The 27772-nt window shown below is 38.0% G+C and overlaps 1 long non-coding RNA gene across 1 annotated transcript in view; it reads left to right on the top strand.

Annotated features, from left to right (window-relative positions):
• The window catches only part of LOC102080571 (uncharacterized), a 35826-nt gene extending 8875 nt beyond the window's left edge, over positions 1-26951 (top strand). The window contains exons 3-4 of the long non-coding RNA XR_265664.4: positions 25278-25438; positions 26013-26951. This is a non-coding gene — a long non-coding RNA (uncharacterized LOC102080571). The remainder of the gene's footprint in view (positions 1-25277; positions 25439-26012) is intronic.
• The last annotated feature ends 821 nt before the right edge of the window (positions 26952-27772 follow it).

The raw sequence follows: 27772 nt of genomic DNA, 5'->3' as shown, positions 1-27772 counted from the left end.
AGATGCACAGAGGCCTAAATGGGTCCTCATGCTGAGCTGATACAGCACATACCTAGATGAGCTTCCTAAATTTGCATGTACCTCACAGTCAGCAGATTTCATTAGAACCCATTCGCTTGGAAAAGAAAAAAAGGAGACTGAAAAATGCATACAGTAAAGACTAATAAGAAAAAAGGAAATTCTTGTGTAAAATGTGTTGCTGGTGAATTTTAATAATGCACTTTAAAAAGTTTTGCACCTTTGTTGTACTGTGGGTGAAGGTGACATCTCAGAGGTATAAAACGTAGATAAAATTAAGCAAAATGCCTTTTAAAGGAAGTGAGAAACTGTAATTATATAAATATATTGTGATTCATCAAACTGAATCTTTTTGTCATTATACCAATGTGGATTGCAGATATTATCCATTTAACAACTGCTTTGTTTGGTTTTTATTTGCCTTATATAGCAAAGTAATTAGAACCCAAACTTCATAGCTTAAATGAAAACATGTGCATGTAAACCTCCATGCATTGTTTATGTCTTTTAAAATATTTACTTCAATGCAACGATTACTCCACAAAAATGTTAATTACTGGGTGTTTTGACAGAACATCTGTTACTCCAGAAAGGTTTCCTCATGAAAAATTTTTATAAATGTGTCCCATGGCGCTGCACATATTCTAAATGGTCTAATGTAATGAGTTTTTTGTAATGAATGTCCAAAGCATGATGATGAATAGTTCTGGGCTCTTATTTGCAGAATGCAATCTGTTATTCTGTAACACGTCAGGGCTAACCTTTTTTTTTTCTGTCTCATAGTCTTAACATAGATTTCTTTGGAAAGCTTTACATGTAAATTACAGTGTCCACGGGGTAATTGTCTCCTTATAATACAGTGAAGAAGGAAACTGTCACCAGACACAAAGATTACAGCCTATCTCACCACAGTATGAGTGTCAAAATACAATGAAGCTAGGGGGTGCATAAGAACAATTACAAGAATATTAATACATGCAGGGATTTTAATACATCGTAATTTGTGATCTGGATTTTGCTTGCCATATTGCAAGTCCAAGCATTTTTCACTAAATCATATTGTTTAATCAAAATCAGTCCTTCACATAGTAATTGTAGCTATCCCTATCCATACCTTTTCCTGTATCATGACCTATTTCAGAACATTATACATTTGTTTGGTGATTCTAACCCCAAAGTACCATACAGTACAGTACAATACAAATGCTAGTGCTGTAATATCAATGTCAATACAATGCTATTATAATCAGTATCAAAATGTATTCAGTATAAGTCAATCACACCCTTGGTTGTAGTTAATGTATCTCCTTTGTGTGCCCGCCCACAGCCGTGACCTTTTGAAGTTACAGAATTCACACAATGAACATTTAGTTCCTGTCTCTTGTATGGTGCCTAAATTGGTTTCTTTTAACAATACAGAAAGTATTGATATTACTAATGTAAACCTGTATTGGAAAACTGTTTACAGACTGTGCTGCAGCCACACCTTTGTTATATTAACTCTGATAACAGGCAGTAGAGAGCTGAATGTGGGCATATGCAGACATAGTAGGAAATGCAGATACGCTGATATTTTACTGTCTTGTAGTTGGACACTATGATGTGAACTGACCAGTCTTATCATTGTGTAAGATTGCTGTTACCTGGCTACTTTGCAATAACTCTGCAATAGCTTATGTTAAGTGACAGATTTTTAATGTATTTATTTATTTTTTAAAGCCACCACCAATGTGGTACAGTTAATGGTAAAGAAACTGTCTATGACAGATTTTGGTGTTACACCTATTTAATGCCAATAATTAAATAAATGAATGTTTAATTCCAAGCTCCACACCACTCCTACTCTTGTTTCTTTAGTTTATTCAGGTACTATATAAAGGGGATGATACTTGTTGTGTTGGTTCTGAATATTTGCAGTAGATCTAAGGTTGTGAGCTCCAGAATCATCTTATAAGGATGTCATTCTCAGCATAGGGGCTTGGCATTGACATATCCCTTGAGGGAGTAGTTATAGATTTGAAGTGGTGAGAAAGGACATTCAGATTGTTGGTATGACGGCTGTAAATGCAAAGGATACGGTGAAATGGAGGCACATGATCTTCTGTGGTAATTCCTAAAGGTAGTAGCCAAAAGAAGAAGAACATTCATGTTGTCTAAAGGATGAGGATGAGACATATTTAATCCCTTCATGCTCTTCTTGACCATCCTTTTACTCATCCCGTGAATTATGTTATAATCTGCTAGATGAATTGGCATAACATTTTGCGCAGACATTGATAGCTTCTATGATTAATCCTGATGACTTTAGTGATCATTTAATCTTTCCCTACTAGCACCACGAGGTTCAAATTTGTAGATTTTAATAAAATGTCTGGCAAATTGGTTGATGGACTTCCATAAAACCTGCCACCAACATTCTTGTCTCCCTCAGAATAAATGTGTTCAGTTTTGGTAATCACTTCACTTTTCATCCAATGCTATGATCGTCTATTACTTTTATTTTATTTGACTGAATAAAAGGAATAGTGTTTCTACACTGAACTTCTAATTAGAAAATTAAAAATAGCCATACCTAATCAGCATCAGCATGCTGACAGTCGGTATTGTCAGCATGAACATTTTGACATGGTGCTGTTAGCAAAGCAGCTAACCACAAAGCAGCCCAGTCTAATAGAATTGCTCTGTGGCTATTGGCTAATCTCAGTGATAGCTGTTGCATCTAAGGTTTGATTGTTTGTTGCCATTAGCTTTAGTTTGGGGCCATAAATCTTTCCACTTGAATGTATCAAATAATATTTGGGGATTTTTTAATCGTGTTCACATGCATTGCATTGGTCTGGTTTGGTTTGGTTACAACAGAGTCTAATCATTCCCAGTGTATTTTAAACTCTACTGTGATTACAGCTCAACTTTCTTTGAAGGAGTTGAGGGAGAAATCTGTTACCAAGTCGTATTCACCCTCATATGTCCTCTAATCACAGTAATAATGCTGATACCTTCTCAGCATCAAAGACAGGTTATTCTATTTGATCCAGTGTGACCACTCTCTAATGCCTGTCACTGGCTATTTTCTTATGTTTATATCATGGGTTTGGAGGAATCCTTATGAATATTTATGCTCCACTACAACTGAATGCTCAGCATGAAATGAAATACTGCGCTGCTTGAGGGTTGTTTGCCGTGAGACACAAATCTAAATCTACATATTGCCCATTGCATACAAATAATAGTGCTATAGGCTTCAACCTGCAGGACACATCCATCTATCTCGTAATCTAGTTGAAATATTAAGATCCCGTCTAAACTGGTTATTTTTTCTTATCAGTTATGCTCCCCATTTAGTGTTTAATTTACATGTTCAATGGGTTTTGACTCTCTGGATTAAAAAGGATACATGTATTACTTCCTAATTTCTTTTTAGACATGTATGTCTGTTGCCTGACAATCACATCGTGCACAGTGAACTGCATTTTCTCTTCCATGGTCCAATAACTGAAGAAAGGTTCTTGATTTGTTTCTCCCTATGGCTGCAAATCTCATTTTTATAGCACAAGATATTATGTGCAAACCAATTGCAAATCCACTTTTCCAGTCTACTTTTCCATTATCACAATAAAATCGGAGCTCATTTTTATGATGGCTGAATGTTGAAATACATTAAAACGGGTCTGAGAATAGCCTTGCCCTCTTGGCCGTTGTCTTTTGAATTAAATGTCAACACAGGTGTAAAACAAAATGTAACCTCATATTCTGCTGAATATAAATGTGCCATTTACTGATATAGATGAGTCTGGAAGAGAAAGAGGCTCATAAATTAACTAGGGGCTGTCCGAGGTTGAGTGACACATCTTTGATTTGTTGCAAGCAGTTAATTTCAATCCAAACCCACCAAGCTGTAATTTCTTGCCGTATCTTGTCTTCGAGACTGTCATGCAGAGGAATAAGGAATATACCACCATCGAATAAATGACATGTCACGCAACCTCTAAAAGTTACACTTTTGCTAATGTAAGTGAAAGCAAACATCCTAACGTCACACTTTCAGCTAAACAAACACGTGCAGTCCATCCTTTAACTAGTCAAAACTAATGATTGTTGATTGTTCATGGGGACAACCAATTTGTTGATTCCTCCACTCATATTTTTTCATGGTAATTGATTTCCACTGTGCAATTATTTCCAGACAAATGCAGTATTTTCAGTAGAGCGGTGTATTAAGTTGTGCGAGACGAGGCTCAGGAGGGCAGCCAGTTTGAACAGGAGAGAAACAGAGGGGTGGCTGGATCTGAGCCATGACCCTTCTACTGTCTCTCTCCAAAACTGTCATTTCCATTAGTGTAGACTCACCAGGGCCCTGACAAACTCTCTCATCCCCTCCAACTCTATTCGATTGGACAAGCACTGGACTGTGTCGTTAAATTCTTCATAAATGGTTGTGTTTTCTGAAGCATGAATAGCCCCATAGGGTTGCTTAATGAAATCAGTATATGGTATAGCACTGGGTGGGGGGTAACGAGGTACATGTAATGGAGTTGCATAATTAAATTACAAAATAAAGGTAATCGTCATCAATTACTAATCAAAAGTCCAGAGACTTAAGTCCAAAAGATCAATAAAAGGTTGGATTGTAAACCATTCTTTCTCTTTCCTTAAATCTTTTCATCGAGCACCGACTAAGGTCAGCAAAGCCTCTGGCTCAAATTTGAGTGAAACATTATTAAGGATTGGATGGCTTGCAAAGAGATGTCTCTACGTATAGACAGACAGTATGCACTAAAATATCAAGCTTTCTTTTCGTTGAGTTCACTTATTTAAATTGCTGCAGCCACTCTACCATATGATCAGAGAAGAACCTTTCAGTGCTGCAAAATCTACTTTATTTTCCTAATTAAAACAAAAAGGGGCTCTAATATTACATTTATTGTAGTTATATGGAAATAGCTACATTATAATTATTAGAGTTTTAACACAGTACATTTCTAAAATAGCCCTGCTGACACAATTTTCTTATAAAGCTGTATCTTTTCGTTGAATATGAAGCAGGAGTTACAGTTGGCAAGTGAAAGCTGAATTTGTAATAATGACAGTTTTAGGTTAATTTTCTGTAGGAGAAGTGTGACCTATAATGCTGGACATACTATGCATATGAAAGAGAAGAGAAGAGAAGAGAAGAGAAGAGAAGAGAAGAGAAGAGAAGAGAGGTACAAAGGATGAAATGTTCTCTACAGACAATCCATTTACTCCTAAACACACCTTGGGTTATTGAGAACGATAACAATGCAGCAAGAGCCTTTTGTATTTCAGCGCACAGACACATGTTTCTCCGAGACTGACATAATTGCCATTCTTCCTCTATTTTCTATCTGGGCAACATCAATCTCTGTTGCTGGTCTGTCAGATCTGTCGGAGGCACGGAGCAAAGTCAGGCTTCCCGTTCAGAGCTTTGTGGAGTGCTGGAGCTATAAGCATGAGATGCAGCTGAGGATGAGAGATCATACAACTGGCTCAGCCAAAAGACTCCATCCTCCTCTTTACATCATGTGTCACCAAATAGATTTAGTGTAAAACTCTGACTGTAGCACCAAAAGCCCATACAGGCTGACAGTAACGAATTGATTGCTGTTGTCTCTGCGATGTCTGATATCACATCAATAACATCTCAAATGGAATTGCAAAAGCAGGGCCCAGGCTGCAGTGCATATGGACACACATCAGATCTGATGATGATATGAACACTTTATATAAATAAGTATGGTTTGGAATCACATTTGAAAAAAGGCGTATTGAATCATAAAGTATGAGCTTGTGCAGTTGGTTCCAAAAAAAAATGAAATCCTGTGCACTGTGAACATAGACTAATCACTGTTTCAAAATTTTTTTCCACAACTTTGGGATGAAAAAGATTGTTTGAGGGGAGAAGCAATATTTCACTGGGTGAAATAGGTGCAGGCAATCTGCCTTTGGAGTGGAGAAGGCAGCAGTGTTTTATAATGGAAGAAATTCAATGTGACATGTCGAGAATGAATTGCTCAGTCAACCAGAAATATCCCTTGTTCTAATGGCTTGGGACATTCAGTGGCGTGTTCTCTCCTCCTCCTCCCCCTTCTCTTCCCCACATATTTCTCTCCATCTCTCCTTCCTTTCTATCTCACTCTCTGTCTGTATAAACACAACACACATCTGTAATGAATAAGGTTATAAATAGTTCTTGATTGCTTGAACTATTCCAGAACGTGCAGCAGCCAAATTGAACCAGCTAGTGGAAGCAGAACATAAATGACCTCCTGAAAAAACATTGTGAACAATATCAATGCTGACCTTAATAGCAGATTATCTTGTAAAACAAAGCTGTCTCCTAGTAGTTTCAAGTATAAATTCTTGGAACTATTTAATGCAGTTTGTATTTGCATCTGAGGGATTTGAATAGACAAAGAGCACAAAATAAATACACAGAAATAGGACTGAATTTGAGGAAAGTATCTTAGTATGACTTATCCTGTTTATACATTGTTGTTGATAAATATAAAGTCTGTAATGCAGTGTTGCTTCAGTGCACAAGTACTTACATTTCTTTATACAGATTTATAGATTACATCTGTATTGTTCATCTCCCTTGTATTTGCAGCCCAAAGTAATTTCCCTGGTGAATCACTGTATATCTGATTTTGTTTAAGTGATATATGTTAAAATGATGAAAATATTTTCCAAGAAAAATCATTAAACTCTGATTTGTGAAGCCTACCAAAATTACTATGTTTTACGACTATACAGATACAAGCCTTGCATCCTTAAACGTTATGAGCAAAACATTTTAATTGAAGCCTTTTTACAGAAATACACAAATATACTTAGACATTCATTATGTGGGCTAATTGCATCTTTAATTTTGCACTATTTTACAAACAGGCAAATGCAGGAAAAGAATTATTATAGAAAAAGCCATGTTTTCATTGTCCTCTGTCTAAATTTCTAACAAATCGAACAGCTGAATTATAATTATTTTCAATTATGAAGACAAAAGGTGAAAGAAAAAATAATGAGTTTTAGTGAGATGATCATCACATGCCAACTTTAGTGCCCCTTGGCCTTGATTCCACAAGCTTTTTAAAAACTTTACCAGACGAGTGTTTATTGTTTTTATGTTGGCGATTTTGGAGTCACTAGATTGACTCATCCAAAATCTTCAGTTCAGTTTCCTTTGATACAGTGTCTTGTGTTTGCAAAGGCTATAGCATATCAGTTCACATGTGGTTTTCTCTTTTGAACCATTCAGTGACTGTTTGTGTCCCATGGCAGAGGGAACTGTCATCCTGAAAAAGGCCTCCCCCGATCAGGAATGTTTCATTATAGGATAAAGATGATAACCCTGACACACTTTATGTTGATTTACAGTGGCCCTTCCCTTTAAAGGAGCAAGTGAAGCCAACCAATGCAGGTCAGATTTTCAGACTTTTCATCTGGCACCCATCTGTACATGTATTACAAACCACATAGAATTACATGACAACAACACTGGCAGGACCCAAGAAGATATGTGTACATCTAATTTGGGGTCTAAGTGTACATACACTCACTCACCAAGGGCATAAATGCCATGGTAACTTCTTTGAACTACTCTGGTTCAAAGGTGGAATAATTGTACATAAGGTCTTTAAAAAAACAAAAATTGGATGCAGAAGTTTGAAATTATTTTGGATTTTCTCTAAACAATACAGGGTAGAAACTAAACATACACCCTCCCTAATGTTTGGTTAAATGTCCCTTAGCAAGTTGTGCCCCTTATGATATAGACTATGCTTAAAATCACAGACCTGAAAATTTGTAATGTGGTTATGTTGGAGTCTTTGGATATACCATTCCAGAAACTTAAGGAGCTTGGCAAGAAAAGCGACTGGACTTCTTTAAGTTTCTTAAAGAAGTTTCAACAGATGAGGAGTAAAAAGCCACTTTTCTTTCCAACCTCCTTAGATTACATGACCTGAATAACTTAGAACCTACACAAATATTCCAGAAGCTTTATGTTAGCTTGCTTTCACCAAGGAAGATACAAAAGATCATAGTTTGTCATTTCTGGACTGTGTTGTGCACATTGATGAGAATGTAAACCTCAACACTGAAGTTTACGGAAGTCACAACCGTCTGCCACCTACAATCCAGTTTTGAGGTCCCTTCCTTGGTGCATTCACACCCACTCACATCTTGCGTCAGTTGATATAAATAGGTCACATGATAGGGTAAGGCAAGGTCTCACAATGTTTTCACCCAAAACTGCTGCTTATGAGAAGCCCACCCTTTTCCTCATCTTGGCTAATGTGATGAGGAAGATGATGAATAGTGGGTCAACTAGTGTCTTAAGCGACAACTCCCACTAGGGTTTAAATACCTGGGACACTCCACTATTTGGTCATAGAAATGAAGAAGCTACTCAGATGAGAGGTGAAACATCTTCAAGAAAATTAGAGGTCCAGTTGCTTTTCTTTACAAGCTCGTTAGATTGCCGTGACCTGGATGACTGAGAACCTACACAGACAACGCTAAGCCAAGAACCAGCCCGGCAGCCAGACCCTGAACTTCAACAGGTAACAAACTGATGTGCAGTCAGGCTGCTGACTCCATTTCTACCTGCTCATGTTTCCAAAATAGAATCACTGTGGCAATCGCTTTTGTGGAATGTGTGAGAAATGAAGAAAATTCAAAAACTATGGCGCTGATTCTTGTTATCTAATCCGATCAAGAAAAGCCCAAAACTACCATGACATTCATGTCCATGATGAGCATATGTAAACGGTTGACCACAACTTCTGACCCAAGTCTGATTAAGTGCTAAGGTGCTAAGCTTTTTAATATTTTAAGATGTGCCTAAAAGTTGAAGTATGCAACTTTTTCAACAGCTTATTTTAATTAAAACAGAAAACATGTTTTAACATGTTGAGGGGACAACAGTGAATTAAACACATTTACACTGACAGAGAATATATCAGTGGAAGATAACAGTTACAAAAAATGAAGATGGCTGGCTATGAAATTTTGGAAATATTAAAAAAAAAAAAAAAAACCTGAATACTTTGCTTTAAAAAGTTAGTTATTACCAGTTACGGTGTTTTATCAATGCTAATGCCATTTTCCAGTGATGGTCATGACTTAAAATTCATTAAAGAACATATAGTTTAGTTAGATATAGTTTTATCAACACAATCATGCTAAATTGGTCATGTTGCACTTTTATCTGTGAAGTAGGGTGAAGATAATGTGGTGAGATGAATGTGCTGCAGCAGCAGAATTGTATTTTCTCCAGGTCACTGCAGTGTTGTGATATGTGTACTCTTGCCACTGATAAAGAATATGTATTCTCTCCTCAGTGGAGATAGAGGATACACCATCATGTATCCATTCACATTATTGGTTTTTGAGTGTATACACTATATGATTGGCACTTTAGCTATTCATCCAGACCACAAAACATGTCTTACCTTACATGAAATATGATTTCTTGAGAAGTGTAATCATAGGTTGGGAGATTGCTTTCTATTATCTGGGAGTGAAAATGATAAATAGGTGCTGGGAGGAAAAATGTTTCAAATGTCAGTTTCATCACTGAGCTATTTTCTACACGTGCTCTGTTTCATTGTGTCACTTGTCTCATCGAAGCATTGTTGAAGATTGCGATGATTCTCCTCTCTTTTCGGCAGGGTTTTTTGAGGGTCAACACAGCATCTGCACTGCTCTGGTCACAGGATGAGTTAGACTGCAGTCAGCACAGGGAGGGGATCTGTGCTGTTCACTGGACACTTATTCACAAATGTTAGCTGTAGCCAAACTGTTAACAAACATACTGGAAGCAAACGAAACTTGGAGGCTAAAAGTATCACAGGATTAAGATAGGGTGTCTGGCTCCTGATAACAGGAAGTAATACATTACTTATTAACCAACATTCACACACTGGAAGTTCAACACTATCATTTTGTACAGAAGCTACAAAAGAGTGCTTGTTGATAGAAACTACACATCTGTTCTCATTTTTACTCAATTAAAAAAAATACATTATTACAGAAAACCTATTTTCTTTTAGTTGTAATTGTCAAAGACAAAGACAAGATGTAACAAAGAAAGATGTGCCTTTCCAGGTGGTATTGCTGTAACTGAAACACAGTAGTGATGCAAGACAAATCCTGTGATGTTCGGTGTTTTTCTTGTTGTTGATAGGTCTTTGTCTGTTGCATAAAAAGTTCAAAAACAAGAACAAATTGATCCTATTAAGAAATGTTATCCTTGCTGACAAAGAGACAGCTTGTAAAAACCACAGTAAACATTGGCTTCTGCCATTTGCACGTTTCTACTGCTGCAAAATTCAGTGTATGAGAATAGGTTTCGATGAATACACTAAATAATCATGTTTGAGCAGTTTGTACTAAAGACTAGGGTGACCAGATGTCTGATATCAAAACAAAAATATATACCCATGATCCATTTTTAAAGAATTAACATTGCCTATATACACCAGGTTGCTTTGGTCTAGAGGTCATTGAGGGTGCAGGAAAACCATATTAGACGGTACTAGAAAACACACACAGTTAGGTTTCATCTTTTCATGGAATTTATTGGCAACAATATAAATATACAATAACTCCAGCCTTTTCCTTTTAAGCTTTTGTATTTACTTTTGCATGTGCTTGGTGCGTAATGGGATCCTTTAAGGGGGGAAGTCTGTGCGTTAGAAGTTATGTGTGATTTGTTTTTTTTATGCAAGCACAGCAGAAGAACTGGGTAGTTAGCTTAGGTAGTGATATTTATCATGGCTGAATAATGAAAAAAGCATTACGTTAGACTAGCAAATTCCACACAGTAATATTTCACAGTATTTGAAACATTGTTTTAGTTACTGATGATTTGTAGGGAATGCAGTCCAATGTATTTATTCTTTTATTATTGTTTAAGTCGGAAAGAAAAAGGCAGTCAGACACTATCATAAATATACAATGATAATTGTTAGCTTATGTTGGCTTAAACGCAAACACCTGCACTGTCAGATGTGTAGAAGGGTGTGTAGATGGAAAGTATGACAGAATTCCCACATTGTTTTTTATGGTGCACTTAGTATTGCAGGTGTTTATGGTACAAATCCACAGCCATCTAAAGAGTCTCAGGTCCAACAAAGTGGGCTGTAGAATTTGTTATTAGATCATTAGCATTGAAAACCCCCTTCGTCTTGGAGCTAATGCACTGCTGTCTATTCATACAGACTCATCTCCTCCTGAGCTCTAGCTGCGCTAAGCTAATACTCTCTGAGGCGTTAACATTAAGCTGGGCTACAATGTCCGGTGGAGCTGTGGAAAAAGGGGGCTCCCTGTGCAGCTCCCCATCCAGCACACTGTTTAGAGTCAGCACACCATTAGTCAAATCTCCCCAGCCATGAAAAAAAGATTGGGGGGTGCTGGGGGGTGGGTAAAACAGAATATGCATGCATAAAATTCAACACATTTGTTCCCATGGCAACCATTCAGCATGTCATTCACTTGTCAAGCTGCATCAGGGCCGATGGGGTCCATTGTCTGGGTCCTGGTGAGCATGGTTGCCTGGAACAGACCAGGCCCCCTTTTCCTCCCTCTGAACGACATCCAGGTCATTCACCACGCTGTTATTTCTCTTTAATTCCAATTCAGTTCGTTTTTCATCGCTAATCACACGACAAATGACCACCATGGTTAAAAAAAAAAAAAGAAGGGGATAAAGCAGTGCAGAACTGAGGCATGGCTTTTATGATTCTTATGAATAGGAGGGAGGGGTATGGGATTAGGGAGAAATTCAGGACCACTACTCTCAGAACAACACCTCAAAGATTTCTCCACTATAGTTTATAGATTTGGTGGGCGGTGAAGGCAGTGCAGAGCCTCAACGTCTATGACTGGCTGTCAAGATTAGTTTAACAGTCACAATAGGAGAAAAGGCCATTTGACTTCTGTAATGTTTTTTCAACATGCTCCACAGTCACCGTTGATTGGCACTACTCAAGCATTTCCCCTGTGAACAGCACTGTGCTGCTTGGATGTTAAGCTTGTGCAAAGGTTGTTGTATGTCGTACACGCTTTAAAACGCTTGTTCAGCTTCATTGTTCTTGTCTTTTTCACACAAGTATTGTTTAAGACACTGAATGAAAGAGAGCAGAGTTACAGAACAGTTTCCAGAATTTTGTTTTCCTCTAACACGTTTCGTGTTTGAGCTCAACACAAAACAACTGCACACTTCCTCCTTTAGTTAATAATTAACCTTTAGCTCTTAAACATGACCTGCACATTTGGAAAAAGCCAGCTGTGAGGTTAAACTACTCTGAATGAAACTGAGAACATGTCCTGCTTCTGGTGCTAAAGCTCAGTCTTAATTTGTACTCACTGGAAGAAGAGCACTTCTTTCTAAAGCTTTTATAACATATTGTCTACTGTTCAGCTGCTCACAAGTAACACAACATTGACCTATTATTAAAACCTGTGTGGTAAAGGCTGTTCTCCCTGCTCTACACATGAGGACGGCTGTAAGCTGAAGCGTTCAGTCAAACAGCTGTTTTTCAACACAACAGCATGGCCGCGCCAATCACCTGCCATGGCCTGATCAATATAGATCAGTGGAGATAATATATGATATTGAACAGTGAGTAAATCTGTGTTGCTGTCAATTCGTTGAAGCAATTATAGATAAAGCTATATATTATAACAAGAATTCAGTGTTAGAGTTGTGTTTAACATAATAATACAAATTAAAACTTTTAGATTTTTATTATTTTTGGCAATGTATTCGCCCGCACTCATAACTCACATGGCTCTGCACCTTCAACAGACACCACTATAACCTTCATACTTAGCTTTTCCAGAGATCAGGCAGAAGCACAGCTGTAGCAACTTGTAATACTATTAAATGAGACTTCTCATAGATCATCTGAGAAGTAAAAAAGGGGGATTTCTTTTTTTTTTTAGTAGAACCGTATCTCAGAGCTACAGCAACCAAATGATTAAGTCTCCACAGAAGCATTACTCTAGTATATTAAAAAATGAAACTGACATACACAGACAAACTGCATAATAATACAAAAGACAGTGTCCTTGAAAATGAAAGGAATGATAAATCACCAAATTGCAAAGTGAACAGAAAAGGGCAGTTAATCAAAAATGTGCTTTTACAATTAAAAGGAGACAGTACTCTAGAAAGAATACTGTTCACTCCTGTGCCCTGGTGTGTGTGAGGCCCAAAGCTTATAAAACATTTCAGTGTTACAGGTTACATGATCAAAATTTACTCAGTGCTGTATATCATTATGACTGGAGCAGCTCATTGATGCAGTTGATTAGCTGAGAAATAGTTTGTTATTCACAGACAACAGTATAACATTTTATGATTTTCTAAGTTGGAAGCACAATGACAAACGCATTAGTTTGTAAAATAGGACTCAGCTGAAGCAAGTTCATTCAGTGTTAAACCTTGAATATTTTGATTGTTTTTGATTGGCCATCTTTAAATTACATCATCTCATACCCTCCTTGTGTATTTCCTATAAATGTAGCTATTGTTTTGATACTGTAACTTTGCACTTGCTACAGTACCTTCAAATCAGTGTATAGCTATATACTGTGAGCCTGCCACACAATGTGAAAAAAAGATTGAGGCCATTTGGTCCAAATGGAATACTAACCATATAGAAATAAAAAGGGGTTTTAAAATATTTTATATTAAAGGACACTATCTCTGATAATTTTATACGCATGTCTTTCCTCATTTAAAGGTACAATTGCAACTGAATGACAATGTCACAGTGGTACTTAATAAATAGCTGCTGTTCGTGACTTTATTGTAGATGCAAAGAGCCCCCCCCGCAAATCCCTGCAATGGAAATGCTGACTGCAAAGCTGCAGTTATTAAAGTTACTACTACAGGTAATAAAATGTCAGAACAGATGTACAGTTTTGCAACAATTTGGTTAACATCCAAGAAAAGAAACAAAACTATAATAAGCAATAATAAGTAATTTGTTACCTAATCTGTTACCTTTATGATATCACTTTTTTTTTTAAAGTGTATGTGTATAATTTGAACTCATACAGACTGAAAGGTCTGGCATATTGTCCTGCCTTATATGTATGAGAAACTAAAAACTGGGTGAGTGACAGCAGGTCAGTCTGCGGTTTAAAAAATGTTGTGTTTATATTTAGGGTGCCACACATAGCCTGTATAGGAATTATAAGTAGGCTAATACCACAGGCTGAATAATGAAACTGAGACAAATGTACACACACGTTTTGAAGGTGACATCAGCAACTTAAATGAACCAACTTTACTAGACAACTGAACCAGGGCTTGTTTTAATCAAAACATTAGGTAGGATTTTTTTTTAATATGAAAAATCTCATTATCTTTTACTTTAACCAATAAATCCCAGAAGCTTTTGTGTTTGGTATATTGTGGACACAGTGTGAAGTTTTTCTTTTCAATACTTCATGCACGGTTCTAGCAATAGAACAATGGTAAAAAAGTTAAAGTTAAAACTCACATTAAATGGTCACGTAAGAGTCAAATTTGTTTTTTCATGGAGGCTGATGTGATTGAAAGCAGCATAGAATACTTTGACAATCACATGAACAGATCAAGGATAAGCCGCAACGAATAAAAAGACCCGTAGGTGCACTCTGGCCCTGCTATAAAGTGAAGGGTGTGAGAAAATGGCAGTTAAACAGTACCCAGGTTTGGGGCTTCTTAATAATTTCTCCTCCATGCTGAAAGTTTGGGTGTGGGATTTGTGCCTAAATAGACATGAGATGTGCTCACCACCCCTGTTCACAGCCAGTACCGGGCCTAATGAGGCATTAATCTGAGGTGTGGGATGTTGCTCTATAGAAAAGCACAGGGTCAGCAAAGCACAATGAAGATGACAACAAAGACTGCAGAGGCAGTGGCCCAAAGGAGCATTTCTCTGAACTGTATGCTCAGCAATCACTTCAAAAGCACGGTGACAGAATATTCACCAAATTTCAATGGAAAACATATGAAAGGACCTTTGAACACTTTTGTTTGTAGGTTTTCCTTTTTTCACATGGGTGATTAACCTCACTTTTACTACCCCACCCCCAAACATATGCACACACACACACACATTAAATGGTAGGAGTCCTTGAAAATAGCATGCTATCGTGTCTGCTGTTGATTAAAATGCTTGCTCGTTAAATTTAGTTGTTTTTTTTAAAACAAACTGCAATAGGTCATTTTTGCTTGGATGGTTGTAATCTGATAATAATGTTTCTTGAGTACAAGACTGTCTGACTTATTGTTGTAGCATACAGAAAGAAAATATTTGAGATAACGTAGACAGAAACCAACTGTTGCTGACCCTGTTTTAAACTTCAATCTTAAACATTGACTCTATAACGAAAACAGTGAGGAAGAAATACAATAATGAAATATTGTCTTACTTTTTTTGTTTCTATATACAGTTGTTTTTCAGAATTAAACACCATTTTTGGCATTGAGAAATGAAACAAAAAGGTTATTGAATACATTTTTTTTATTAGAGGTCCCAGGTCAACTATAACATTTGCACAATGTCCCAGTGTGAGAAGACATATTAAAACAGTGGGTGACCTTTTACACCAACTGCTCAAAACCAATATTTCCTACAGGGTCAGTTATCACAAACTGCCTTTGTGTCTTTTATATCTGGATCATGGAGCCACAGATGGCTGTTAGACTTGGCCATCTGGATATGAATGTCCAGGCCAGAATGTTTGTATCCCAGAAGAAGCTGACTATTCCCAGATACAGAGAAAAGTCCAAGTTTGACCTGCCCCTACAAAATATGACTTCTTACACTTGAAACAATTACTTTGGGGAAACTTAATAGTTGGGTGGGTGCTAATTTTAATTATTCACATGTCTCTCCACTGCTTTCTCTTCCTCTTTTCCTGATATTCCTCCTAAAACAAATCTTTAAAAATATATTTTTTATGCTCCTGATGTTCAATGTAAAGTCTTCAAATATAAAGATTTAACAGGAACTCAAACTGGAATTATCTTTGTTTAAGTGTAAAGGTAAAATGCACATAAACATGTACACTGTAACTCACACAAGCATATATAAATGAGTTACTCACAAATATTCCATTAAAAAAGTGAGCAGATAAAAAAAGTATTTTTATTTTGCTGGCCATCATCTGCTTAAAAATATGATCCCGCGCAAAGAAAACAAGACAATTAATGGCACATATATAACTGCATAATGATTTCACTTAATGGTGCCCTAAATAATTTAAATAATTTAATTTTGTTTTAAATTGATATTCATTTTGGCCTTCCTAATGTTATTTCTCCATGCCCTCATTGTTTTCTTATCTTTGTCTCCCTCTGTTTTCTGCATGTTCACTTAATTTTTTAGTTATCACTTCCTTTTTTATTTTTTTCACCACCTTTCCTTCCCTGTCTCCAGTACCTTGACTTCCTGTCTTTGTATTCTCTCTGAGTCCCTGATTTTTTTTAGCTGTTGTATATTCTAATTTCTGCCTAATTTTACAGTTCTCTTTGCATATAATGTCTATAATAATCTTTTTTGTCAGAATCCTTATTTATTCATGGTGTGTCTTCTCTGTGTGAAGGACCCTCAGAAAATCTAGTAGATGATGTGAATGCAGCACTACGGACGATACCTACCGCCACCATTTCTTGAGACTAACAAGCTGACCTACACCACGGCAGCAGTGATCAGTGAGATGCTTGGCTACAAGTTGAACAGCCACAAGGAGCAGTAACCTCCATGAAGAAAGAGACTAGAGGAGACTGTCCATACCTGATTCCTTGAAAACTGCCGAACAAAGACTCACAGCCTTGGCCAGCCCCTTGAAGAGGTACAACAGAGAGATAGAAGGCAGGAGAATAAACCAGCTGTTCTCCACAGAACCAGCCAAAGTGTACTCTCAGTGGCAGAGGAACAATATGAGAATAGCACCACCAGGGCTGGAGACGGAACAATACTGGAAGAGCATATGGGAGAAGGACACAACTCATAACAGCAATGCTCAGTGGCTAGTGGATCTGAGAGCAGACCACAGCAACCTCCCTGAACAGGGACCAGTAACCATCATGGTGGCAGATATCCAAGAAAGGGTCTCCAGTATGAAGAGTTGGACAGCACCAGGCCCCGACATGGTTCACGCCTACTGGCTGAAGAAGCTGACGGCACTCCATGAGCATCTGGCAGAACAAATGATCCAGCTGCTGGTTGACAAGAGACACCCGGAATGGCTAACCGAAGGCCGGACAGTCCTGATCCTCAAGGACACCCAGAAGGGACTGGTCCCATCCAACTACTGGCCAATAACCTGCCTCAGTACCACATGGAAGTTCCTGTCAGGCATAATAGCGGCTAAGATGAACAGGCACATGGGTCAATACATGAGTGGGGCACAGAAAGGGATTGGTAAGAATACCAGAGGCGCAAAACACCAGCTACTGGTAGACTGAGTAGTCAGCTGAGACTGCAAGACTAGGCTGACCAACCTGTGCACTGCATGGATTGATTACAAGAAGGCCTATGACTCGATGCCCCACACCTGGATCCTGGAATGCCTAGACCTATACAAGATCAACAGGACCCTAAGAGCCTTCATCAGGAACTCAATGGGGATGTGGCGGACAACACTAGAGGCCAACTTCAAGCCCATAGCACAAGTCACCATCAAGTGTGGAATCTACCAAGGAGTACCTGGGGATCCCACAGGCAAATGGGAACCATGAAGAGGCTGCTCGGAAAGCTGCAACCACCAAGTACCTGCAGAGGGTCAGGCAAGTCCTGAGGAGTCAGCTGAATGCCAAGAACAAGATCCGGGCTATTAACACCTACGTCCTGCCCGTGATCAGGTACCCTGCTGGGATAGTAAGTGACCAAAAGAGGAGATAGAAGCCACTGACATCAAGACCAGGAAGCACTTGACCATGCTTGGAGGGTTTCACCCCAAGTCCAGCACCCTGAGGCCATATGCTAAGCGGAAGGAAGGAAGCCGGGGACTATTGAGTGTCAGCACCACAGCCCAGGATGAGACAACAAACATCCATGAATTAGTGCTGTCAGCGTTAATCTTGTTAAAATGATGTTAACGCCATAACCGCATTAATGCGGCAAATATCCGTTAGCGAGTTAACACGGATCGCCCCGTGCGTGGGGCTGCACGGCGTCAACGCGTTAGCACGAGTACCTCTTTAACACAGATGTTTCTGTATACTATGCCGGCCACTTGGTTATGGCGTTCCATGTATGCCCTGCCTGCTAGCATCTTGTAGTAATGCTTTGTCCAGCCACTGGTAAGATTTTCGCAATATCAGTCACTTCTTCAATCTGTCGGTGGTACATGCCATGCAGGAGCCTGTCCTTTAATCATGGTTCCTCCGCTTGCCCTCTTTCTCAGGTTTTCTGCTGCCTGAGATATTCACTAAGCACATAATTAGTTCAGGCCAGGTTCTTGATGTACTCATGCATCTTCGTTGTTTCATCTTGGATAGAGGTTCTGACACTTACTGGTCCTCAGCCTCCTTCCTTCTGCTTAGCATACAGCCTCAGGGTGCTGGACTTGGGGTGAAATCCTCCATGCATGGTAAGGAGCTTCCTTGTCTTGATGTCAGTGGCTTCTAGCTCCTCCTTTTGTCGGCTTGTTAACCCAGCAGGGTATCTGACAACTGGCAGGATGTAGGTGTTGATTGCACAAATCTTGTTTTCGCCATTCAGCTGACTCTGGTTCCAACTCTCCCATTTGCCTTTGGGATCCCTCAGGTACTTGTAGTTGTCCTCAATGTCTGCAATGTTGCCTTCAGTTCTGACTACCCTCCCTCTCTTTATTACCATCCTACTCCACTTTTCCAGTCCGAAAGACATTCCAGTGTCATTGCTGTAAATCCTAGCGGTGTGGATCAGTGAATCGCTGTCTTGTTCACTCCTGGCATACAGCTTCATGTCATCCATGCAGAGGAGGTTTCTAAAGTTTGTGCTCGTTTGCTGTTGTTTGCGACATCCCCATTGAATTCCTGATGAAGGCTCTTAGGGCCCTGTTGATCTTGTACATATGTAGGCATTCCAGGATCCAGGTGTGTGGCATTAAGCAGTGCACAGGTTGGTCAGTCTGGTCTTAGCTGATGTTATGGCCCTCTGGTGTTTCTGCCGATTCCTTTTTTTGCCCCACTCATGTATTGAGCCATATGACTATCTATCTTAGCCACTATGATGCCTGAGAGGTGCTTCCATGTGGTGCCAAGGCAGGTTATTGGCCAATAGTTGGACAGGTGGTCCCTTCTGAGGATCCTTGGGGATCAGAACTGGTCCAGCATTTGGTTACCCATTCTGGGCATGTCTTGTCCATTGGCAGCTGGTTCATTTGTGCTGCCAGCCGCTCATGGAATGTAGTTAGCACTAGGTGTGGATTATGTCAGAGCATGATGCTGTCCAACTCTTCATGCTTAAGACTCTATCTTGGATGTCTGCCACTCTAATGGTCACTGAATCCTTTTCCGGGAGGTTGCTGTGGTCTCCTCTGTGCATTAATGTCTCCAGCCCCGGTGGTGCTATTCTCATATTGTTGCCCTGCCACTGAAAGTACACCTTGGATGGTTCAGTAGAGAACAGTTGGTTTATTCTCCTGGTTTCTGTCTCTCTTGTGTATCTCTTCAAATTACTGGCCAAGGCTGTGCTGTCTTTGCTTGGCAGTTTCTAAGGCCTGAGGTACAGGCAGCTTGCTGTACTTCTTAGGCACCCCTTTTTTTCATCCACACCCTTCTTCAACTCAGATATTTGGCTAACCTCCCTCCGTGCTGCCTTGATCTCTAGTCTCCTTCTCCATGGAGGGTACTCCCGCTTCTGGCCATTCATCTTGTAGCCAGGCATCTGGCTACAAGATGTCTGCTACAAGGCATCTTGTACCCAGGCATCATGTACAGTGATTACTGCTGCCATGGTGTAGATCAACTGGTTGGCTTCAGTGATGGCCGCTGCATTCACATCTTATACCTTACCTTCCTTCTGATGGTACTTCATGTAGTCTTGGTAATCGGCCACAGAGCTTCCAGGTTTCCTGCTTAGCCACGATCCTATCTCTCAGGTCAGTTGTTCCCACACTCAACACCTTCAGTGCACCAGTTGTTGCTCTTGGGGCTCGGTAACCAATTTCAGACAGTGGGGATGATGATGTCTCCCCCCTGACCTGAAAATGCTAAACAGGCAAAATGCGTTGCACAGCTGCCTTATTGGAAGAAAAACAGTATTTTGGTAGTAGTAAATCAAGCATTTGCTATGAAGTCAAAACAAGCTGAAAGATTCCAAAATTATTCAGAAGTAGAAAGCATTTCACATGATGGCTTTCTCATTACAGATATTCTATTTCTGCTGTGAAATTATTGAGCAGAGACACTTTATTGAATCTTGTTATATCTGTGGTAATATGTTATTCCTACAACTCTAGTTAATAGTTATTTCTGATTGGTATTGCTTTTTGATGACTTTTTTGGAAATTTCCTTTGCTACATTTCTCTCCTTTGCAATTGGCTCGAGTTTCACTTGCTTCTTTTTGAAGTTCTGGTGATAATACACTGTATGCACAAATCTGATCCAGACTTTTCAAGCTAATTACTAACAGGTTGTGAGCCCTGCTGTAATGTCAGCTACAGATGGGGCTCCCTGCTAGGGCAGATCCTGGTGTCATCAACCCAAGCTCCAACTGATGTGAAAACAAATTAAAACAAAAATCAGACATCTAATGACAAGCTTGAAAAATATAATCACATCACAACACTTTTTATTTCTGTAATGCTGTTGCATTGTTTATGTGGCTTACAGGATAACATTTACCATGTGTGATCATAAAAAGGCTTTTTTCCCCTTTTTTAAGTGGTAAAAGGCGGGTAACCATCTAAATCTTTTCTGCTATTGATTGCAGCTGTTAAGATTTAATTAGGAAAAGGCACAACAAAAAATTGGATTCACAAACACAAAGTACTACAATCAATAGTATTAATATTATACAGAGAGTACAGAATATTATACCTTAGTATTACACAGAAAAGATGGCACGACTGTCTAATATCTACTATAAAAGTTTATCAGCAAATATTGCTGACATTTAAAGAGGACAATAAAAAAAGAACAATAAATATACAGCATTGGCCATTGTGGAGGCTACAATACCTTAAAATAGTATAACAGCTAGGATTGATTTAGGTTGCCTTCCAGACACTGTTTCATTGTGCCACAAATGACATTAGACTTTGCATTAAAAATGCCTTTAAAGTTAACTGCTGGAACTTACTGTGCTTAACTTACTGTGTAGCTATGCAATTTATTCATCCTCTAATGTTCATTAATCAGAGAGATCAATAATCAAATGAATCATTGATTATGTGAAAGGAATGTACTGAATTAGCTCATGTAACAAATAGACAGCTCTTCATATTACAATGGAAATATGGTCTGTAATAGTTCCATGAAGCAAATTAGATGAATTTCAAGAGGTATCTGCCACTCACTCTTGATCTCTTGTTAAATGTAAATGAGCGCGCTCAGCAGCATCTCAGTTAGTGCGCCATGGATCCTTCAAAAGGGAAACAAATGGCTAAAAGGAAGGGGCATCATGGAAAAGCAGAAGATGGTACTATGAATCTGATATTATTGTTGATGCCCACAGATCTGTAGAGCTTTTTTAAATCCCAGAAATTTTTGCTTGGTTTCATTGAATTTTAGCAGTTGACCTTCTGCGTGCTCTCCAATCAAAGCAAGCATTGCTTCAACACTGAGGGAGATATTGAACACTTGTTTTTGACAAAGAGCTGTCAGACATGGTTGCTGTGGGAACACAGACACAAGAGCAGAGATGTAACATTAAATGACACATATATTTAAGTGTAAGATTATGTGCTGTGTTCTTTACGACTTTGTATTTCTGTTCAACTTATTAACCTCTCCTAGCTGTTTAATGTGTTGCTTGAGTAGAAATAATTCAGCTTTTTACTGTATTTTTTAGCCATTTCTTTGCTAGACCCTTTTCACATGAATTTGAAAAGCACTTCACTTGTAACATTGGAGAAAGATAATCATATTTCCATACATATAAGAAAAACAGGTATTCATTGGGCAATACCATTTAACTGTAGATTTAGCATGTTCACCATAATTCTGATCTGCGTATTTTTAGAGCAGTTTGATATTTGTTGTTGATTTTCAAATTAATCTTTTATTGATGTCTTAATGCAATGCACATCAAGCAAATAGATCAGAGATGGACAAAACTGGAAGCTGCTATCAGAGTTTACAGTCCTAACTAGCTCCCAGTTTGGACTGAAGAAAGACTTTTAAAATTAGGCTTTAACAGAATGCAAAAACGCATGACAACAACACAACATTGGAAGACAAACTGAGCTCCCACATAAAATTTTATGTTAGACATAAAATGTCCAACATAATCCACAGCTGCTAAATGTGTAGGAAGTGCTTGGCTCAGCTGCTTAAAACTACAACAGTGTGTATGCACAAAGGCATACATGTGCTCACATACTGTTATAGTCAGGTTTATATAGTATACATGGACTACTTTTTTAATATCTTTAATATTTTCTTAAATTGAACATATATGAGCCTGATTTTTACTCTCATCTTTACCAAAGAATACAATTCGAAACTCTTATTTGTACAACTTACTTGATCGTTTTCAGATAAATGAAAAATACAGTTTCCCTGCAAGTAATTAGACATGTGATTGACATGATCCAAGAAAAAACACAATTTTGACACTCTGCAAGAATTTTCATTAAGTGGCTTTTTGCTCCCTTTATTATTACTACTTTATTTAAAGAAAAGGCATATGTGTGTTTTTTGTTCACTTCATTTCTCTATCCAGCTCCTTTGTCTTTTGCAATTTTTGCCATGCAGATAAGTTTAGTTTAGAGACACAATACATATACAGGATTAAGTGTACGGAACCACAATTACAGTGTGCATTTCTCACGTCAAAATAAAACAATGTAAAAATATCTCTTGAAGAAAGATTTGTCTTGCAACAGTCATTATCTCCTGAAATGATAATATGGAGTGATGATGCAGTTTAAATATGAGCTATCATTTTTGTCTTGCCTAATATACTGAATATGAATAAGCTGATGCACAGTACTCTATATACTGTATATATTGGTCAGAGCCTATAATCATTCCTAAATATAATAACTGATCTTTTATTAGAAACAAAAGAGTCTCATCCCGATTAACTTTGTTTTGGTCACAACTTAAGATAACTGAAAAAACTATTATTTGCACACAGCAGTGGAACACTAGCAAGGTTAGGGAAGCTTGGTATAAATACTCCAGAACAAAAAAGCAATTTACTGCTACAGTGTAGGTGTTACACCATCTGTTAAGACTACAGAACTCCTACAATCTGGATTCTTTATATTCACATGAGTAATTTAGTATGCGATCCTAATTTGTTCCTGTACTTGTCTAACAAACCAAAACTTTGATCTTTGACTCCAAGAATACCTAAAATGAATTTTACAGGGAGAAGCTACGCTCGCTTTTATAAAGTGAGACAAAATGATAACTAAATGTTTTGTTGTTTTTGCACAGGTGAACTGAATATGTAATACAAAATCAGATCAAGAGCTTTTTTATTTGCAAGGTTGCACTCAAAATAAAACATCCTGTGATATTTGAATCCAGAGCTACTTCATCCTGCCAAGGACTCTAATCAGAATCTTCAATTACCAAGTGCATTACACATATAACTATGCCACATATACAGAGACATATTGAGAACTTAATTGCAACAATATATATGGTACAAATTCAGTAAGACCTCAGATGTAGCTGAACTGGTTGATGATGTTGTTGATGTCAGCTAGGTGTTTGTAGGAATAGATATATACATACAAAACAATACTGCATGTGTTCTATGGCTGTATTTTCTATATGCAACATTTAAAAGATTAATATACCAGCAAATAGCTATTAACCTTTTAAGAATTACAGAGGTAATGCCACTCTGAGCAGAGAATAAAGCTTCACTCCCACTGTGTGTTGTAATATGAGCTCTGTCCTGTGTCTTAACAGCCTATTCTGTGGCTAATGCATGTCAGTTCATATAGAAATGTTTACACTGCAGACATTCATAAAGATAATAAGAAAGAAAAGTTAAAGTGAAAGTGAGATAGAGTGGTTACTGCTGTTTTCTGCTGGCCTTTGTTTTCTGTTTCACTGTCTCCTTTGCTTCACTAAGGAGACGCAAAGAAGAACAGAAGACAAACACACAGTGAAACAGAGAGCAGCCTACCAAGCAAAAAACTGAACTTTCTAAAATGTGTTTAATTAGATAAAAGTGTAGATTTTAATCCAAACTGTGACAGTCCTCTAACCTGGCAAGATCCTGCTGTGTATTCCCCTGTTTGTCCCTCTGTGTTGTCTTCCAGGTTACTGGTAGGCGGGATTAATTAGTGCAGCTGGGAGCATCTGGTCAGTCTCCCCGGAGCATTTAAGACTGCCTGTCTCAGCTTTCAGTCTCTCTCCATTTACCCAGCACCATGTTATTTGTTTGGTTGGCTTCAGCCTGGTTATTTTTGGTTTTAAACTACACAACACCACACACATAACATTTAATCACTCATCCAACTGCTGACACACCAACAACACTCACTAACAGATCTCATAAAGTTATTTGTGGTTTTTTTGGAAGAGGGCTTTTTTTTTTGCTTTTTTTGGTTAATAAATCAGTAAACTTTGGTTCAAGTTGTATCTCTCCCAATATTTGCCATGGTTTTTGAGTGAGACTATGACAAAACCTTTTCTTAACCCAGAGGAATAACCTTTCCTAACCTAAATCTAACAAAAATGGTATAGTCCTGCCAGGCCTATGGTTTTTCCTTCCCTCTTTTTTCCTCTACTGTCTGTAGCCTCTCTTGCTCATTCTCTAGCTCTTAGTTGATGTTGCAGGTTGTTTTTTCCTTCCTGGCCCACCTGTGGGAGGGGTTTCCCTTTCCCATGTGCTCTTCTCCACACCTGTTCTACATTAACTCATTGACTTATTGTATTTAAGGCCCTGCTTGTGCTGCTACTCTCCACCAGATTATTGTCATCATTACGGTGATAATTAGGCCTCCCATGTCTTTAATGAGTTCTTGTGTTTTTTCCCCTCTGTAACCCTACTTTCTTTTGTGTTCTCCATTTACCAGCCCAAAGCTAAAGTGATTACCTTGTTTTTTGTTTTTTCAGATTCCTGTTGCCACGAGGAGATTAACAGAGACTTCTAAATACACTTACACTAGCCTTCCAACCAGTCACTGCACCTGTAAAAGAAAAATACTTACCAGTTACTCACCTGCCTGTCTACTCTCCACCAACTCTCTCTGCCCATCTGAAATCTCATATGCCTGGTAAATCACAAGCTCAAAATACAAACAATGTCTCAGAATCAAATCACAAATGCCACAGAATCTTGTCAAAACCATCTTTTCTAACTCTTCTAGAACACCACATCCCTGTTTCCCGAATACTCCTACGTTTCACAATAAAACCTGTAAATCTGCAGTTGGCTTCCTGAGTCTGCCTTTTAATCTAATTTGTATTAAACACCAACAAAAAAAAGCAATAAAAACGAAAGAAACATAGTGAAATAGGAACATAAATATAGTCCCAAGGTGACATGGTGCAACAGCCCCCCCTTCAAAAGTCAGGTGTGTTTGTAGTTGTTCTACAAACACAATGTTTTATGAATGCTTTATATATAGTACCTTTGACTTAATCATTTTAATTGGCTGACATTTAGAGTGCAGCTGCATTCACAGAAGCAATAATTGTTAGGATAATTAAGATATGAGAAGTGTATAATTATTGGTCCTTACGTAGAAAGCTTCAGGCATTGACAAAATATTGCTCTAAAAATAAATCGGTTTCTTACAGAGAAAAATCCAAGGCACATGAATAATATCTGAATCTTCTGTCTTAAAGCAGAATGCAAGACCTGAGAAGACCAAATGGAGGGGAAAAAAAGATCCTGCTGAGCAACTGTTTAAATACAGTCACCTACAGGTGCCTAATTAAAGTGATCTAGGCCATGTCCAGTGAGATCTAGGTCATCTCCAGCAAAGCAGGGCAAGAAGACTTCTTGTCACTTAACTAGTAAAAAAAACCCATTTTGGCCATTTCAAGCAACACATTAAACTGCAAAAACTGTTATTTTTTTTAGCAAAGAAATTGATGAATGTGTCTACAAACTGTAATTTAAAGTTTTCTTGTTTACTTGTGCTTCCTGATCAATTTAACTTCAGAATTTTAGTACTTCAAAGAGTTTCATTGTATCCACTAACTGATTCTGGCATGTCTGAGCCTTGCTGTGTTACAGAGCTTTTTCTTTGAGAAAATTTACCTGATTATCAATAGGAGTATAGAGAGTAAACCAAGTGAACCAAAACTTCAGTGTTATGAAACCAATGTAATTAATTATAGAATTATAAATGTTACATAAAGCTCACTCAGGTAATAATTCTCAGTGGGATTCACTTGGTTCTTCAAGTGACAGCTTTGAGGTATGACCAGGATAAAAATGAGAACAAACCTTGAATTTTAGTCAGAAATGCCAAATATTTGTTCAACTTTGAGAAGGTATATTACAATCTAACTTATTGTACTTTGTATATAGTAAATTATATAGTCAGAGAATAACCTGCACCTTGGCTTCAAGGGTGTGTGAGATGAAAAAAGTTTATATGAGCTATATTTGAATTATCTGTATCATTTTAGGGTGTTTACTTTATAATATAAAGCACCTTCAGGGGACTGTTGTTGTGATTTGGTGGTATATAAATAAAATGTAACTGAATTTTAACAGTTAAAAACATGTTTGGGTAAGAGAACTTGTATTGCACTTTTGCTGAAGGCTCTGGCAATAAAAACTGCTAAATGTTAAGCATTAAACCACGGCTCATGTTCTGTTTTACACGTAGTTTTGCTTTGTTTTCATAGGTTCAAGTACTTCAGGAAAATAACAGTGCAGTATAAACCTATGCTTCATAATGTTACATGTGCATGTTGAAAACAGATGCTAAATGTTAGAGATGGGAGGGAAATATGGGCTCAGTAATATATTTTTTTCTTTTTTTATTATACAGAATGGATGATATAAACAAATTACTTTTCATTCAGGTTATCTTCCATTCTAAAAATTGATAAAGCTGGCCATTTTGTAACATCTCTCCACAATTCCAGCTTTTCATTTTTATGGCTCTTGGCTAATGAATTGTATATATAACCCTCTGTCCTCTGAATTGTCATGCTTTTTAGAATGCAGTGCAGGGGCAAAGAAAGGCATCTACTTCATTAGCTTTCAAGTTAGGTAATTGAAATCCATTAGGACAATCTAAAATGGAACTGATGGTAAATATAAGTGATTTTTTTTCCTGTGGAAACAAGGATGGGCTCTTCAAGCAAATGTAAATCTTTATATGCCATACGGTTTGGATATGTGTGCGTGTGTGAGTGTGTGTAATCCGTGCAGAGAGAGTAAAAGAGAAGGTAAAAAGGGGAGAGGGAGAGACATAGTGGGTAAAAAAAAAAAAGAGAGAGAGGGAGAAGTGAGTGCAGTAATATCCATTAGATTTATTGTGGTGCAATTCCCAGTCCCTCCAGTTCTGCCTGAGGGGGACTATATTACATTTCATCACAGTTTCATTTTCTCCCGCAGATGAGAAATGGGAGTTCTGTTGCAGTAA

The sequence above is a fragment of the Oreochromis niloticus genome, linkage group LG1 (genome assembly GCF_001858045.2).
Source record: "Oreochromis niloticus isolate F11D_XX linkage group LG1, O_niloticus_UMD_NMBU, whole genome shotgun sequence".
In the NCBI taxonomy this organism is placed as follows: Eukaryota; Metazoa; Chordata; class Actinopteri; order Cichliformes; family Cichlidae; genus Oreochromis; species Oreochromis niloticus.
This window is presented reverse-complemented; position numbering and strand designations above follow the sequence as displayed.